The sequence below is a fragment of the Mobula birostris genome, chromosome 13 (genome assembly GCF_030028105.1).
Source record: "Mobula birostris isolate sMobBir1 chromosome 13, sMobBir1.hap1, whole genome shotgun sequence".
Lineage (NCBI taxonomy): Eukaryota > Metazoa > Chordata > Chondrichthyes > Myliobatiformes > Myliobatidae > Mobula > Mobula birostris.
Genome location: NC_092382.1, coordinates 54,527,953 through 54,546,285, shown reverse-complemented (window position 1 = coordinate 54,546,285; position 18,333 = coordinate 54,527,953). Strand labels below are relative to the sequence as shown.

At 46.6% G+C, this 18,333-nt stretch overlaps 4 non-coding genes across 4 annotated transcripts; 1 reads left to right on the top strand and 3 right to left on the bottom strand.

Moving 5' to 3' along the window:
- Positions 1-2,201: 2,201 nt before the first annotated feature.
- Positions 2,202-2,274, bottom strand: trnav-cac (transfer RNA valine (anticodon CAC)). Its single transcript has one exon. It is a non-coding gene; the product is annotated as a tRNA-Val (tRNA).
- A 1,847-nt stretch (positions 2,275-4,121) lies between these two features.
- On the bottom strand, positions 4,122-4,215 carry trnai-uau (transfer RNA isoleucine (anticodon UAU)). Its single transcript has 2 exons — positions 4,178-4,215; positions 4,122-4,157 (listed from the first exon to the last, which is right to left on the bottom strand). It is a non-coding gene; the product is annotated as a tRNA-Ile (tRNA).
- Positions 4,216-12,159: 7,944 nt separating this feature from the next.
- Positions 12,160-12,232, top strand: trnav-uac (transfer RNA valine (anticodon UAC)). The gene has a single exon. It is a non-coding gene; the product is annotated as a tRNA-Val (tRNA).
- Positions 12,233-15,521: 3,289 nt separating this feature from the next.
- trnas-gcu (transfer RNA serine (anticodon GCU)) lies at positions 15,522-15,603 on the bottom strand. Its single transcript has one exon. It is a non-coding gene; the product is annotated as a tRNA-Ser (tRNA).
- Between the last annotated feature and the right edge of the window lie 2,730 nt (positions 15,604-18,333).

The window sequence follows — 18,333 nt, the reverse complement described above, 5'->3', positions numbered from 1 at the left end:
AACTAATTTCATATTGTTTTGGATGCCCTATATAGCTCATTCTCTGAAATGGCAACCGGAAAATTACTATTACCAGGACAGATATTTCAGTTCCCCGGTATATATACTGCAGCAAACTGGATTAATGTTTCAAATTCTTAGTGTGTGCACCAATACTTGTATCTACACACTGACACAAAGGAAATTCAGACAACAGCTGAAGGATGGAATGAAATATGTGTTTACGTTAAATGGCCTTCTGTGTAGAAAACGCCAACTCCAATTCCAATTCAGAGAAATTTTTGAATAAAGCAGTTTAAAATTCAGTAGTTTTGGCAAGTACGTCATAAATTCAAACAATCATGTGCCTGGTCATCCTGAAATGAATAAATTCCAAACTATTACAGAGACGTGACAATAATCCGGGAAACTTTACCGCAGCATAAAAGCCAGGACCAACAGGTTCCAGGACAGCGTCATCCACCAGACCATTAAACTGACTAACTCAAGTTGGTTTGAATGTTTTTCTATGTTCCATTGCCTGTTCCATTTATTATAAATTATTATAAATTACTAGGATGGCATATTGCACATTTAGACAGAAACGTAACCTAAAGATGTTTTATTCCTCATGTATGTGAAGGATGTAAGAAATAAAGTCAATTCAATCACAAGGGAAGGAATGATTTCCGTACTTCTACAGGTTCAGGTGTTTCAAGATTCTCATAGTCGGGTAAAAGAGAGTAAAGGGAAAGCCTTTTAAACACAAGGAGAGCATTATAGTAGCACAGCGCGGAAAGCGGGGACAATGTGGTGGGATTGTATGCTAATGGACTGTGAGTGGAACTCAGAAGTAGGAAGGGAACAAACACTCGTTTGAGAGTATTCTGTACAGAGCTCCCATCACCAAATCTAAAACAACACACAGAGACAGTGACAGATCAGGAGATAGATTTTGCACAGCTGCTTTTATTAACACGGCTGTTGTCAGAGGTAACTTAAACTTCACTGATATTCATCGGCAATTCCTCTGTTTAAAAGGTTTAGATGTGACAGAATTTCTCAGTTGTGTACAGGCAGAAGAATTGGTACAAGTAACGGGCAGGTGGACTAGTGAACAGTCGATCCTGTGCTAGGATCACCAGAAAGTGAAATGGATCAGGTAACTGATCTCTCCGCGTGTCAGCAGTTCAGATGGATAGAGCACAGCGATTCGACATACCTTACACTGGGATAGCAGCAGACAATATGGAATCACTTAATTGATACTATTGGGTAGGAACGTTGGAGCCGATTTTGGGAAGCGATTTGTACCTTCAAATGCACAGGAGAAATATGGAGATCGTTAATGCAGCATTGATTGGGATTCAGTATTAGCTTCTTTCATTGAGGTGGGGATCGGATGACTCCGTAAAGTAACCCTGGTTGATAAGAGATATGGAACACGTCTTCAAGAAAAAGAAATAAATATACTTAAGGCTTTGGAAGAAAGGATCAGACAGTGCTATGGAAAGTCACAATGTAGCCAGGAGGGATTTAACAATGGACTTAGAAAAATTAAAAGGAGGTATGAGAAGGCATGAGAGAGCCGCATTAAGATAGGTGAAAAACAGGAGGATGACGAGAGAGAGTGGGAGAGATCAGAGATAAAAGAGGAGACTTGTTTGTAGTCCAAGGAGGCAGTGAGGATGGGAGAATGGCAAATGTTACTTCTTTGTGCAGAAAATGTAATAGGGATAGTCTTGGATAGGACCCTGGTCAGACCCTACTTGGAGTACTGTGCTTGGTTCTGGTCACCTGACTACAGGAAGGATGTGGAGCGATTTAACATCTTAAAGTAGTTTTGAAATTTTGCAGGACACGGTATTTGCTCCTGATGTTTGTCTGGATGGGAACATTTGAGATGTCCGCTCCGGTGAAAACACAACACATCCTCCGCTCTGCGACAATAGCTTCGAACCGCTAATTCTCCCGTTGCGACGTCTACGTCATCCACGAACCGCCTTATGTTTAAATCCGTTTATGTTTTCCTGGAAATTATATATCATTTTTATTATTTTTTCTTTCTTTACTTTACCATTGTCAGGTTTGAAATACAATGTGCTACTGCTGGAAAAGCGGATGTTCATTGTACTTACACCCTGGATGCCCACGACAGTAAACCTGAACACGAACTGAAAAGTTCAGTTTCAAGTTCATCCCAAACACTGGAGCCCAAACGATGTTTCTGCCCAGGATTGAACTGGGGACCTTTCGCGTGTGAAGCGAACGTGATAACCACTACACCACAGAAACTGTGCAAAGCGCTCAATACTCTGCGCTATTGAGCAATGACCCGAGGCACCCCCTCCCCACCCTGCTCTGCAATACAGCGATAAGAACAAGTCATTGCCCACCGTTCCTCTTCGCTTTCAATGACAATTATTGCATTTATGTGACATATACGGTTACATGCATTAACAATTTCCTGTGGGGTGCTGGTCAGGGCGCGACATGTAACAGGTAACTGAACTATGTTGCTTATATACAGCAAGGAATTCAAACAGCAAACACGAGGAAATCTGTAGATGTTGGAATTTCGAGCAACACACATAAAAGTTGCTGGTGAACTTAGCAGGCCAGGCAGCATCTGTAGGAAGAGGTACAGTCGACGTTTCAGGCCGAGACCCTTCGTCAGGACTAACTGAAGGAAGAGTTAGTAAGAGATTTGAAAGTGGGAGGAGAAGGGGGAGATCCAAAATGATAGGAGAAGACAGGAGGGGGAGGGATGGAGCCAAGAGCTGGACAGGGGATTGGTAAAGGGATATGAGAGGGTCATGGGACAGGAGGCCCAGGGAGAAAGGAAAGGGGGAGGGTGAAGCCCATGGGCGAAGGGTATAGTGAGAGGGACAGAGGGAGAAAAAGGAGAGGGAGAAAAAGAATACACACACACACACACACACACACACACACACACACACACACACACACACACATATATGTGTGTGTGTGTGTGTGTGTGTGTGCATGTACTTTTCTCTCTCTCTTTTTTCTCCCTCGCCCTCCTGTCTTCTCCTATCATTTTGGATCTCCCCCTTCCCCTCCCACGAGGTTGCGCTCCAGCTCACGAACTAAATTCAACGGCGCCTTTAAGATTTCTCACCCTGTCTCTCTCGTCCGTTCTCATCACCTCAGATTACAAGTTAATTGAAAGTGACTGAACAACGTGCCGATACACTTATAGACAACAGGACGCGTTACAAGCCGGAGTTACTTGTGAGATGATACCAGCTGTAGAGTAATGAATCACGGCCAATCGTCACACTGAATCCACACTAACACCAGACACACCATCACACTGATATCTCACTGATGATCATGTTCCAATCTAATCCGTCGGATCGCAACCAGACAAAGACATGAAAGGCCAGTTATACGACCGATTGTGAAGGAAATTTATATTGGGAACAACAACCTTCAGGCAAGTAGATCAAATCAAGGTCGCAGTGGAGGGATCGCATTGCAGCTAGAGGGATCTGACCATTGGAAACGGAATCTCAGCAAGTCAGTAGAATCGGGGGAGGTGTCCTCTCTTTCACAGAGGCTTAGTGAACACGGGACATGTGAGAATTATTTTATAATTCTGTCCTGAAATACTGGAGCTTCATGTTGAGAGAGGGGGACAGAGATATCAGCATCTCGATACCATTTCTGGCCATTGAGGCCACGATTAATATCTCTTTTGTTCGCGTGGGCCTGAAACAATTCGCCGTTGTAAGCGAACATTGAGCTTAATCGACAGCACAGCGAACCAAGGTGAGGTGCAATTACAGCGTTTCTGAGGCATGGCTTCAGGAAAGGTCGGGTTCGTTGTTTCACTGTTTGGTTAATTGAATTGAGAAGACAGGAATATGTGTGGGCTTGTGATGTCCTGATTCAACAAAGAAACCGCCTGTTCAGGCACGTTCAACAAAGGGAAGTGAGGCTACGCGTGTTGAGCGAGAGAAGCAAACACGGAGAATGTTTGCAGCCCCGCGGGCACATGCCTTTTAGTGTATAAGGTCAAAGGTGCATCGCTTCGAAGTTAAATGCAAGTAATAAACAGGGTGCTCAGCTTGAAAAACGCGCAGTCACCTGGGCGTTGCAAGCATTAAAATCACAAGTGCTCTAGGTGAGGCTCGAACTCACAGCCTCGGCATTTCTCCGCCGTGTACTGCCATATAAGTACCGCGCGCTAACCGATTGCGCCACTAGAGCCCAGCGCTGCAAACACTTGGCTGTAAATATCTGGAAAGGAAAACTGGAAGAAATTCCAATATCATGGAGCAAACAGCACAGAAATATACGTGAAAAGGCAGTTCGGCCCACAGTGTATTGCCGTGACATCTAAACAGCAAATCAAAGATACTCAAACTCTAATCCCTCCTTCCTACCTTGTCCATATCCCTCGATCTTCCTGACATCCATGAGGATATCGAGTAATCAAAAGTGCACATCAAATGCCACCTATAAATTTGCTGATGATGCAAACATTGTAGGTAGAATCTCAGATGGAGAAGAGAGGGCCTACAGGACTGAGATATGCCAACTAGCGGAGTGGTGTCGCAGCAACAACCTGGCACTGAACATCAACAAGACGAAAGAGCTGAGTGTGGACTTCAGGAAGGGTAAGACGAAGGAACACATTCCAATCCTCATAGAGGGATCAGAAGTGGAGACAGTGAGCAGTTTCAGATTCCTGGGTGTGAAGATCTCTGAGGACTTATCCTGGTCACCACAGATCGATGCAGTTCTAAAGAAGGCAAGAAAACGTCTGTACTTCATCGGGAGTTTGAAGAGATTCGGTATGTCAACCAATGCACTGAAAAGCTTCTATAGATGTACATTGGGAAGCATTCTGACAGGCTGCATCGCTGTCTGGTACGGGGAGTGGGGCTACTGCACACAACCGAAAGAAGCTGCAGAGGTTTGTAAAATTTGCTCCTCTCCATTGTGGATACTAGCCTACGAAGTACCCAGGACATCTTCCAGGAGTGGTGCCTCAGAAAGCGTCCACTATTAAGGACCTCCAGTACCCAGGACATGCCTTTTTCCCGCTGTTACCATCAGATAGGAGGCACAGAAGCCTGAAGGTACACACTCAGCGATTCAGAAACAGGCTCTTCCTCTCTGTCATCCGATTCTTAAATAGACATTGAACCCATGAACACTACCTCAATTTTCAAATATATATTATTTCTGCTTTTTTACACAATTTTTAATCTATTCGATATACGTATACTATCATTGATTTACTTATTTATTATTATTTATTTTCTTCTTCGATATTATGTTTTACTTTGAAATGCTGCTGCTGAGTTACAAAATTTCACGACACATGCCGGCGATAATAAACCCGATTCTTTTTCTGAATTCTGATTCTGCTCTCTTTAAAGCCTCTAATGTTTTTGTTTCTACCACCGTGCCGGGCAGTGCACTCCAGGCATCCACCACTCTGATCAAAAAAGCTTGACCTTGACATCTCCCCAGAATCTACCTCCTCCCATCCTCAATGCATGGCATCTGGTATTATTTACTTCAACCCTGGGAAACCGACACACCCTGTCTACTCTAACTCTTCACCTCATAATCTTCTAAACCTCTACTAGATCTCCTCTCAGCTCCCGGTGCTCCAGAGAAAACAAACCATGTTAATCCAACCTTCCATAAACACGCATACCCTTTAAACCCGGCCGCATCCAGGTAAAACTCCTCTTCAACCTCTTCAAAGCCTGAACTTCCTTCCTACAGTAGGGTGACGAGAATTGTATGCAATACTCCAGAAATAGCCTAATCAGAGTTTTATAAATTTGCAACATAACCCCTTCACTTTTGAACTTAAGGCTTCGACTAATAAGAGCAAGTTTTATCTTATAAAAGCAAGGTTGATCGATGAACCTCCTTATCGATCTTCGCTTTCAGCTCAAGCGGGTATAACTTCAGGTTAAAAGGTACATCTATTATCAATTTATACAAATCGTCTTCTAATTCGGGTGGAAATGAAACCTAGAGGGAAACGAAAGGCAGCAGGATGATCAAAGCACATATCCCCTACCGCAGACGGAGATTAAATTCCTGATATCAGTGGATTCAGCATTAATCGGGAACTCGGGATCATCCGCGTAGACGAGTGTTCCGTAGATTGAGCAGCCAGACTCAGTGTGTTTATTGTTACAATGTTTCTCGTTGTGAACAATGAAAGTACAGTAGCCTCGGCCGGCAAATGTCCAATTAAATCGTCGCGTCATTGCATTACGTCAGAATGAAACAAAGAAAGTCAACACATTACGCGACATCCTCTGAAACCTACACTTCCACTAAACCTGTGTCCATCGTGTTAGATGCAGCTGATATAGAAACATAGAAACATAGAAAATAGGTGCAGGAGTCGGCCATTCGGCCCTTCGAGCCTGCACCGCCATTCAGTACGATCATGGCTGATCGTTCAACTCAGACCCCTGTACCCGCCTTCCCTCCATATCCCCTGATCCCTTTAGCCACAAGGGCCTTTTCTAAGTCCCTCTTAAATATAGCCAATGAACTGTTTCCTGTGGCAGAGAATTCCACAGATTCACTACTCTCTGTGTGAAGAAGTTTTTCCTCATGTCGGTCCTAAAAGGCTTCCACTTTATCCTCAAACTGTGACCCCTCATTCTGGACTTCCCCAACATCGGCAACAATATTCCTACATCTAGCCTATCCAATCCCTTTAGAATTTTATACGTTTCAATAAGATACCCTCTCAATCTTCTAAATTCATAGCGTATAAGCCTAGCCGAGCCAGTCTTTCATCATATGAAACTCCCGCCATCCCAGGAATCAATCTGGTGAACCTTCTTTGTTGTTGTTGTTGTTGTTCGTCCTTCGTAGTCGGAGATGACCATGGCTTCAAAGTCAAATGGGAGATTGGTGGCTGTGGGTCCGGAGGTGACTGATGAGGCCAATCCGGGCCCTGAAGGCTCGCCCACATGTGGGACACAAGTGGGTGGGTGCTGTCATGGCAGTGGACGCTCCTTGGGCCTTGCTCACAGCACGCTTTCGTTGTGCCTCGATGGTGCGCCTGACTTCAGCTGCACGGGCTCCTGTGGTGATCTTGCTGCGCCAAGCTGGACGGTGGAGGGCAAGCGTCTCCCACGTGTTGATGTCGACACCCAGGCCTTTGAGGGACGCTTTGAGGCAGTCTTTGTAACGTTTCTTCTGCCCCCCCCCCCCCGACTGAGCGCTTGCCCTGACACAGTTCTCCGTACAGTAGCTGCTTAGGCAATTGGCTGTCTGGCATTCTGACCACATGTCCAGCCCACCTGGCTTGGGCTTTCAGCAGGAGGGTGTAGACGCTGCAGAGCCCAGCTCGTTCCAGGATTTCCGTGTCGGGGACTTTGTCCTGCCACCTGATGTGGAGGAGTCTGCGGAGACAGCTCAGGTGAAAGTGGTTGAGCTGTTTGGCGTGTCTGCTGTAGACAGTCCCAGTCTCGCTGGCGTAAAGGAGGGTGGTAAGGACCACTGCACAGTGGACCTTCAGCTTGGTGGTAAGGCTGAGCCCTCTCCGCTCCCAGACGTTCTCACGGAGTCTCCCAAAGGCGGCGCTGGCTTTGGCAATCATGTTGTTGATCTCAGCGTCTATGTTCACTGCGCGAGAGAGTATGCTGCCCAGGTAGGTGAAGTTGTCGACTGCCTGGAGGTTCTGGCCCTTCACCGTGATGTGCGACTCCTGGTATGGCTTTCCTGGGGCAGGCTGGTACATAATTTCGGTCTTTTTGGTGCTGATAGTGAGACCGAAGTTGTCGCAGGCTTGTGAGAAGCAGTCCGTTTCACGCTGCATCTTCTGATCTGTGCTGGCGTTGAGTGCGCAGTCATCAGCAAACAAGAAGTCTCTGATGACAGTCTCTTGCACCTTTGTAACTGCCTGCAGGCGCCTAAGGTTGAACAACCTGCCGTCAGTCCTGTACCTGACGTGGATTCCTTCTTCGTAGTTACGGAAGACATCTGTCAGCATGGCAGAGAATACCATACTGAACAGAGTCGGGGCAAGAACGCAGCCTTGTTTGACGCTATTTGTCACTGGGAAGGCCTCCAACTCGTCGCCATCATCCAGAACTTTCACCATCATACCGTCGTGGAACTGCCGGACGACTGTGATGAACTTGCTGGGGCAGCCAAACTTCTCCATGATCTTCCACAAGCCTTCTCTGCTGACCGTATCGAAAGCCTTGGTTAGATCGACAAAGGTCACGAAGAGGTCGTTGTGTTGCTCCTGGCATTTTTCCTCGAGTTGGCACGCAGCAAAAATCATGTCCGCCGTCCCAAGTTCAGCACGGAAGCCGCACTGGCTTTCTGGGAGCAGAACTTGCTCAAGATGTTGGAGAAGGCAGTTGAGCAGGACGCGGGCCAGAATCTTCCCCGCAATGGACAAGAGGGAGATGCCTCGGTGGTTGTCGCAAGACTAGCCGTTGCCTTTCCTCTTGTAGATGTGGACTATGCCGGCATCTTTCAGCTGTTGCGGGACCTGTCCCTTTTTCCACATGGACTGGAAGAGAACAGTCAGCTTTTGCATCATGACAGGGCCTCCTGCTTTGTATACCTCAGCAGGGATTATATCGGGTCCTGGCACTTTGCCACAGGAGAGTTGCTTCACTGCCTTTCTGACTTCATCTGCTGTGGGGAAAGTGTCGAGGTTTTTGTTGATCTCTACCTGGGGCAGGCGGGCAATGGCCTCGTCGTTGATGTCGGCAGGGCGGTTAAGGACGTTGTTAAAGTGCTCAGCCCACCGATCCAGAATCTGCTTCTTCTCTGTCCGCAGCTGCGTCTCATCTGCGTTGAGGAGAGGTGAGGAGCCGGAGGATCGGGGTCCGTATACAGCCTTAAGCGCATCGTAGAAGCGCTTTACTCGTGGCTGTCTGCATAGCCCTGGATTTCATCGGCCTTCTTGCTGAACCAGCTGTCCTGCATCTCGCGAAGTTTTTTCTGCACCTTTCTTCTTGCGTTGGTAAAGGCATCTTCCTTGGCTAGCGACGTGGGGTCGTTCTGATGCGCTCTGTAATGTTGATGTTTCTCCGTTAGTAGTGCCTGTATTTCTTCATCATTCTCATCAAACCAGTCTTGGTGGATACAGGTTCTCCTGGAGCGGTCGCAGCAGCGCTGAACGACGAGAAGCAGGCGTGGGATTTGCCATCAATTCTAACCTCGCCCGTAAACTCACCAAGCACCCAGAGAGCATCAACGACCGCCTGATGACACTTCAGCTCCCACTTGCAAACAAGAAGCGTGCTACGCTGATTAGTGCCTACGCTCCCACCATGACCAACCCAGATGACATTAAAGACAAGTTCTATGAAGAACTCGACGCCCTCATCTCAGCAATCCCACAGTCAGAGAAGCTCATCGTTCTCGGGGACTTCAATGCCAGAGTAGGGACAGACTCCCAAACCTGGGAAGGGATCATTGGAAGACACGGCACTGGCAAGTGTAACAACAACGGCCTTCTGCTCCTCAAGACATGTGCCAGACACGACCTTGTCATCACTAACACGCTGTTCCGCCTACCCACCCGCAAGAAGACGTCATGGATGCACCCACTCTGGAAGCACTGGCGTCTAATTGACTACATCATCACCAGGAAGAGGGACAGGATGGGTGTCAGAGTGATGAGAGCCATGTGTGGTGCCGACTGCTGGACCGACCACCGCCTCATTGTGTCCAAGTTCAGGCTTCGCATTCTGCCCATGAGAAGACCCCAAGGGCAGAAGATTGCAAAGAGGCTGAATGTCTCCAAGCTGAAAAGTAGCAGGGTTGCAGAAGAACTCGTCGATGACCTTGAAGGCAGACTGCCAGACACACCACAGGATGACGGGACCAGCGTTGAGGAACAGTGGACGGCCTTCAGTGACGCTGTCTACACCACCACCCTCGAACACCTCGGATCAGCAACCCGAAGAAAGCAAACTAAGTCTCCATTAATTCCCACGTGGCAGACCAAATGCAAAGATTACTCGCATTGGCAGTCTTAAGACACAAAATGATTCCCAGAGACACAGGATCTACTTTTTACGATCGCAAGTGACCCTCAGAGCGTTATATTCGGGTTACCTTACTTCATAATTTCCATTTGCGCTCACCCCGCCATGTCCCCCCGCCCCATCTATCCCTCTTGCTGACAACTCCCCCTACCTGTCACTTTTCCACCTGGTTTTCACTGCTTTCCATGCGTGTGTTTTTTTCTTCTGTTGGGAACTTCAATACATGGACCGTGTGCAATCAATTTCAGATCATCATGTAATCTGCTCACGGGTAGTGTAGCCGAGTGGTTTCTGTCTCCAGTCTTTAAAGTGAAGGGGCTTCGAATCACAACACAGCCACGGCTCGAATGTCCCCCTGTGCTTTTTCGAGAAGCTGTCGTTGGGCGGATGGTCGCAACCGACATTCACCAACCTACAGTTGTAACAGAAATCTCTCATACCTCTGATGATCCCGTACATCGATTCTCCTTCCACCCCAGCGCAGTAAAACAGTGGCTAAGATTGTGTCACTAAATTGAACGTAGATTGTTTTTTACAAGTTGAGTCCTCATGTTGTAATTAATTTTGGAAAGAGCTGACCATCCACTCTCCAAACAGACTGGCCGGAGCTCTCATCATTGAAGCCAATCTGTTCTTTACATAGGTGAACCCAACGTAAAAGAACAGGTCGAGGAGAGAATCTCTCTGCCCACCAAAGTCCGCCCCTCATTGAAACATGCGATAGAAACACCATTACAGTTTCTCCACGTTGCTAAAATTACCTCTGCATTGAACGGAGTCACGTCCACGTTTCACTCACGTAATAAATATGTGCACTGATCTGCCAGCGTAAATTAAAACAATATACTATCCATAATCCCGATAAAACTGTTCCTGCTGTACATGACATTAAATCAAAGGTGGAGTCCCGGCCGATATGCAAGCTATCAGTTACCCAGCGAAACCGCGCGACATGCGATGTACCCAGCATACGCGCCGCGCCGCAAATGCTTGGAGGACAGTATCAAACTCCACCTTCCAGCACCCTGACATGGGGTTAAACTGGAGGAATTATCCATGTCATTGCGGCTGTCGTTACAAGACAAGGTGAGCGCACGGAATGAAAACTGAAAGGTCCGGAAATGGGCAGTTCCTTGGTTACTTTTCACACTAAACTGTTGAAACCTGAAGTTGAGACGATTCCATTCTGGAACAGAATTATAAATCAGTTCTTCCATGTCCAGTGTAATCCGATTTCTGACTTGCTTTACCAAGCTGCTGTTAAAGAATGGAGCCCTCCACCAAATCTACTGACATGCCGATTATCAGATCCTTCAGGCTCTCTGTGACCTGCGACCTCTGATGTGATCGACTCAGCGCTGCTGTAAAATGCTCACATTCCCGCTCTCCTGTCACACGGGTCTCGCTTCCTGATGGTTATTGTGATTAATATAATTTTCCATCCAAAAGAGGTTGTTTAATTATCCGCAGATGAGTGGGTCTGGTTCAGATACGACGGAACAGATTGGAAAATGAAGATTAAGATGGAATTAATGAAACATTAGTGTGATTGTGTGTTTAGTAATAGCTCGCGTGTGCACTAGGCGGGGCTAAAAAGACATTGGTTTCTGACTCTACAGATGCTATTTCCTCTTGTTTTCACTACTTCCGTTGTCTATGAATTATTTCCTTCAATTAACGTTCCGGCGAAAGTGACGAGAACGGAAAATTGGCGAAGACTGGCGAAGAACTAATCGATAGCGAGAAATGTCAAAATTACAGCTGAATTATCCTTGAGAGGCGGGGAGCCACCATGTGGTGACTGAAGGACATTGCAGCGGCCGATACGTTTTTTGTTGCAACACACATAAAAGTTGCTGGTGAACGCAGCAGGCCAGGCAGCATCTCTAGGAAGAGAACCAGTCGGATGTTGTTGGATGTTGCGCCCTGACCAAAACATCACAGCAAATTCGTCGTGAATTTAATAAATATGCCCTATAAAGTTGGCCCTTGTTCCTGAAGTGGGAACGAAGAGTGGGCAAAATTTCGTTTTCTATTGCTTGCGGGCAGAAAAAAATTGTCCTTAAGAGCAGAATGAATAAATAGAGAGTCGGAGGTGCAGGGTGTCTGGTCAGTGCTCAAAAGCGTAGAACATTGAGCTCCTGACAGCGTTTCTGTGGTGTAGTGGTTATCACGTTCGCTTTACACGCGAAAGGTCTCCAGTTCAATCCTGGACAGAAACACTCCTTAGGCTCCAGGATTTAGGAGGCATGTGATCTCAAAGATCCCGGGAACTTTTACGTTCGTATTTACATTTATTATCATGGGAATACCCCTGCGGGAAATTGAAAAGGAATGCTCAAAAATCTCGTGCATAATCTACAGAGCAAGGGAATTGGGAACCGTTTTGTTTCGAGACAAGATGATGATGCGAGATCGTATATCGGTATAGAGTTATAGTCAGTATATTTTAATATGTCGGTCTTGCTGAGTACTGATGCAACATGTAACTACTTACGGAATATCCCACGCGTGCATGCAGATGAGTAATTAACCAGTGATGTTTTTCTTTTCTTCGTCGTTAACGTCACGAATAAGTTTATATTTCGGTTTACACTTTGCCCTGTGACTCAACACATAGCTCCCGATGTTCCCTCGGCACCCTGTTACCTCTATTACATTATTAAAACATAAGGGTCAGTTATCCTCATCAAACCGGCCACTGTTACGTACATTATTCAATGTCTTGATGGCGGATTTACCACTGATGTTCCAGTCTGCCCACAGTCGATATAAAATATGTATCACTGAAGTTGCAGAAATGTCAGTCAAAATGTATCCGGAGGTATCAGCAGAATGGAAGGGAGAAAACATAAAACTGTACATCGGAAGTAAAGAGACAGATGGGTGGGGAAATCACGGTTTAATCGGTGCCGCCCACAGTATTCATGCGCTGTATGGAAATTCCTTCAGTTTGTGTTTTACTTGTAGATTCCTCGCCTGCGTGGCCGCGGTTGATGCATTTCACTTACTCGGTCCGGACGTTGTGCCGCTCTTCTGCTGTCTCCGGAATCGGATGACGAGAACATACTCCGCTCGATCTGTCTTTGATATCAGTTCGGTACACTCGAGTATTAATCGACACCGCGCTGTGTTTAAACGTTTCTGACGCGTGTTCTGCAGGAAGGTTTGAAAATCACCTGCTTCGGGATCTGTGCGCTCAACTCCCAGTTCAGAATTTCCGCATGCACCTCCATCCGCCCTTCATCGTTGCGAAGAGACGTAGGCTGAATGGGGAAACTGATAAACATCGCAACTTATAGTGACACTCACACATTTTCCCCTGTAGGCGCATTTGTACTGATCGTTCAAGGAACAGCAGACTTTGGAACAGTTCAGGAGAACTGGAAAATTGGAAATGTCTCTCCACTCTTTAAAGGGAGAGAAACAAAAGACAAGAAATTTTATTCCCATTCCCATTCTGAACACATCTTAATTCCACGTCCCATTCCCATTCTCATGTGTCTATCGACGCCCTCCTCTACTGTCAAGATGAAGCCACACTCAGGTTGGAGGAACAAAACCTTATATTCTGTCCGGGAAGCCTCCAACCTAATTGCATGAACATTGACTTCTCTAACTTCTGCTGACACTCTATCTCCCCCTCTAACCCCATCCGTTATTTATTTTTATACACACATTCTTTCTCTCACTCTCCTTTTTCTCCCTCTGTCCCCCTCACTGTACTCCTTGCCCATCCTCTGTTTCCCCCATCCCCTTTTTTCTTTCTGCCTAGGTCTCCTGTCCCATTATCCTCTCATATCTCTTTTGCCAATCACCCGTCCAGCTCCTGGCTCTATCCCTCCCCCTCCTGTCTTCTCCTATCATTTTGGATCTCCCTCTCCCCCTCCCACTTTCAAATCTCTTACTAGCTCTTCCTTCAGTTAGTCCTGACGAAGGTTCTCGGCCTGAAACGTCGACTGCACCTCTTCCTAGAGATGCTGCCTAGCCTGCTGCGTTCACCAGCAACTTTTATCTGTGTTACAGGAAATGTTAGGCCCGTTAGTCTTCTTCCGTGTTTAGGACGATGTTGCCCATTATTAAGGATGAAATTTCGGGGCACTTCGAGGCACATATTAAAATAGGGCAAAGTCAGCATGGTGTTCCTCAGGGGAAATTTAGCCTGACAAATCTGTTGGAATTCCTCGAGGAAATAACAGACAGGATAAATGGAGAAGGGTCAGTGGATGTTGCTGGCCTAGAAAATCAGAAAGAATGTCACAGGGTGCAACTCTTGAGGTTTCTTAACAAGAGGAGAGCCGATGGTATTACGGGAGTTATACTAGCATGGATCGAAGATTGGCTGAATGGCCGGAGGCAGCGAGTGGAATTAAATGGAGCGTTTTTCTTGTCGGCTGCCGGTGACCAGTAGTTGTTTGGACCACTTATTTTCACGTTATATGTCAATAATCTGAATAAGGGGATTGATAGTTTTCTGGCCAGTTTGCAAACGGTATAAATATAGGTTGATGGTTATGTTGTGTGAGTGTTGATCAACAGGAACTTGGCAGAAGGAACTGAACTGATTAGGAGAGAGATGTAAAATTATATTGGGATGTGTATGGTCGTTCACTTAGGCAGAAGCTATAAAGGCGTGGTCTATTTTCTAAACGGTGAGCATGTTCAGAAAACAGATGTGTAGAAGGAAGCGGGAGACCTGGTACAGGATTCCCGAAAGATCAACTTGCAGGTTGGCTCAGTATTAACGAAGGGAAATGCAGTGACAGTTTACATTTCGAGAGAACTGGAAAAGGAAAACAAGGATGTAATGCTGAGTCTTTATAAGGCATTGGTCAGACCGCAGTTGGAATCTATTGAGCAGCGTGTGTTCCTCAACCAAAAGCGGGTGTGCTGGCATTGGAAAGCGCCCAGGAGACATTCGCGAGAATGATCCTGGGAATTACAAGGCGAAATATGCAGAGCGTTTAATGACTTTGGGACTATACTTGCTGTAGTTTCGGAGAATGACGCGGGTATCCCATTGAAACTTATCGAATAATGAAAGGTCTGGAGATAGTGGACATGGAGAGGATGCTTCTTGTCGTGGAGAAGTCTAAGAATAGAGGGAACTAACCCAGAATATAAGGAAGTCATTTTCGAACTGGGGTAAGGAGAGATTTCTGTAGCCTGATGGTTGTGAATTTGTGGAATTTATTGCTACAGATAGCTGTGGAGGCCACTTCATTCGATATATTAACAGTTTCATGATCAGTAAGGGGGTCACATGTGACGAGGAGAAGGCAGGAGAATAGGGTTGAAAGGGATAGTATATCAGCCTGCTGGAATGGCAGAGCAGACCCGATGGGCGGAATGGCCTAATTCCTCTCCAAATGACCAAATTTGGAGACAAATTCCAATTGTGAACATTATTTTTCATGACTCACAAAGCAAACTATCTGGCAAATATTGGAGACTTGGAAGCTTTAAAGTACAGTAATAGTTCAACAGATGGCCCCTCACATAAAGAGGTCTCGACGAGGATGGGATTCGAACCCACGCGTGCTGAGCACAATGGATTAGCAGTCCATCGCCTTAACCTCTCGGCCACCTCGTCTGTTCTTCTGTCTCTTGTGTTACAAAATTCTGAATTTCTTCACAGCACTTAGAAACTCCGCTTATGTTCGAAATATTTGTTTTCAGATACCATTTCTATTTACTTCGTCTGTAATGCTTACCAGAATTTCTGGATATTCGGAAGAAAGACTTAGTGGGATAGGTGCTAACCATAGGGAAAAACAGAACTCGCTATTACTGGCATTTCAGACACCACCGCCGTGCTATGCCGAATTGACCGATTCCGTGTGCTGTTGCTCTAAGAAATAGTGTGTTTTGGGTAGTGCAGTGAGATAAAATTATATCGAATTTAGTAAACGTCTAGTAACTTGTTTATCAAATTGTTTGATTTCAAGAAACACGTATTATTGTAAATTATCATCTGGCTCCAAAACAACGGCGTTTCGTGTATTGGCAATTATGAGAACCCGATAGCTATTAAATTACAGAAACGCTGAAGAGCACTTAGCTCTGTCTGCGGCAGCAGATCTGAATATCCCAACCTTAACCGACACAATGCGTGGCTGCTCGGTTCTGGTATATGCATATGATATATAAAAAGAAATCACGCCCGATGATGTTTTGAATGAACTGGACCGTTTTGCTGATTCCACTCCCAGAATTTAGGGCCGCCTCAAAAGTCAGAGGCGCGTGCCTTTAAGGATGGCTTTTTATGTAAGAGAAACAGAGATACAGAATATTAAATCGTTGTAAATGAAAGTCACAAAATGTAGTGATATGAACAACATTGGCCGAACGTTCATCTGGACGTGTGTAGCAGCATTGGGCCGGTACCGAATTTAAACGAGAGCCGATGGTGGTACGGCCTGGGGGAAGTATCTGAGGGTGAGACCCTCTTAGTGGAAGCTCCAAAATACCACGAGGGAGGGGAGTTGACCGCTGAAGACACCTCGGTGAGAGAGAGGTCGCGGCGACTGGCCCCTGCAGCCGTGAAGGACGTGTGTGTGGATTATAGGACTCTGACAAGGCGCACTGTCATTGACCTGAATACGGGTCTGACGGCCGAAGACGCGATGGTCTGTCTGAATGGTGCGATGTGGTTTAATGTGCTGGATCTGAGGAGTGGATGTTGCCAGATCCCGATGAGTGAGGCCAATGAGGAGAAGACGGCAGTTATAGGTCCCCTAGGATTCTTCCAGTCCGAAAAGATGCCACAGGGCATATCCGGAGCCCTTGCAACCTTCCCGCGGGGGACGGGGGATGTGGACTTGTTTGGAGTTTTGGTGTATTTGGATGATCTCCTAGCATTGGGATTCACCATGGAAAGCTATGAATTGAGGCGAGTGAGGGATCCCGGGCGACTAGGGATAAACTAAGTAAAACTTTCTTTGGACGAATGCCAGCTCTGGAGAAGGACGCAGATCCTGAGTGTTTGGCTGAGAGAGGAGATTTGTACCGCTGAACTGAACGCTCAGAAATGCAGGATGGAGACTGAGTGCTGCAATTTTGGGACAACCATTGAAGGATTGGAGTCCACGCTCATCAAACTGGAAACGGGGAAACGGTATTCCGAGCCGAAACTGCGGTCATTACTGATGAATTAATCCAAAGAGACGCTGCAATGACCAACCTTCGAAAGGATCAGCAGAAGCTCAAGAAATCGACCCAGAACAGATTGGAAGAAGCTGGTGGTGTAATTGCGTCCCAGATAGAGATGGACACGGAGCGTGGGTCAGAACTGCTGCGACTGCGGGTGGAGGTCGAGGAGTCAAAGAGTCAGAGGACGTCTCGATTGCCGGAGGTTGAAGAGGCCGCAGTGGCAGCCCAGGCTAAGTGCTTCCGTTTGGAGAGCATCAAACAGCATTTACCAATCGAGGAAATGGGGAAGAATATGGATTCGAAGGATGGTGTGCTGGTTGTGTGGCACATACTAGGTGAGAGTAAGCGTTCGGCACGGACTAGAAGGGCCGAGATGGACTGGTTCCGTGCTGTAATTGTTATATGGTTAAAAGGTTATAGAAGGAGGTGGGACCATGAGGGAGGTGGTAGGCAGCAGGGGGAGGGAGCAGAGTAAAACTGGGATAGGGGAAAGGCTGGGGCAGGAATTTCGGGAAGGTGGGGAATTCAATGTTCATACCAAGGGGCTGGAGACTACCCAGACGGTGTATGAGGTGTTGCTCCTCCAACCTGAGTTTAGCCTCATCATGGCAGTAGAGGTGGCCATGTATGGACATATCCGAATGGGAATGTGAAGCAAAGTTGAAGTGGGTGGCAACCAGGAGATCCTGTCTATTGTGCTCGACGAAGCAGTCCCCCAATCTGCATCGGGTTTCACCGATGTAGAGAAGGCCGCATCGGGAGCACTGGATGCAATAGTTGACCTCTCATGGTATTTTCTAATTCAAATCAGCCCTGTGTTAAATGTTTAACCATCACGGTGACTGAAGGCAGCTGCAGGTTCATGAGGGACTGTTACTGTCAGATTCTGCAGTTCTTGCGGCTGCTTATCGCACCCAGGAGTGAACCCTGGTCACTGAGCATTGGAGGAGTCTGTTCTGCTGATGTTAGCCTTAAACTAGACTGATGTTTAATATTGTGGATCTGTGAAAGATAAATCAGTTCTGTATGAAATCCCGTGTCTCAGGTACTTACTGTATCTACCACACTCACAATGTACACTAGAGAGGTCAGTCGGCCCATCTGGTCCCTGCCCAGGTTTCTGTTCCATATCAGTATATGAAAATCTATCCCTGCCGTTCCCCTCTCACTC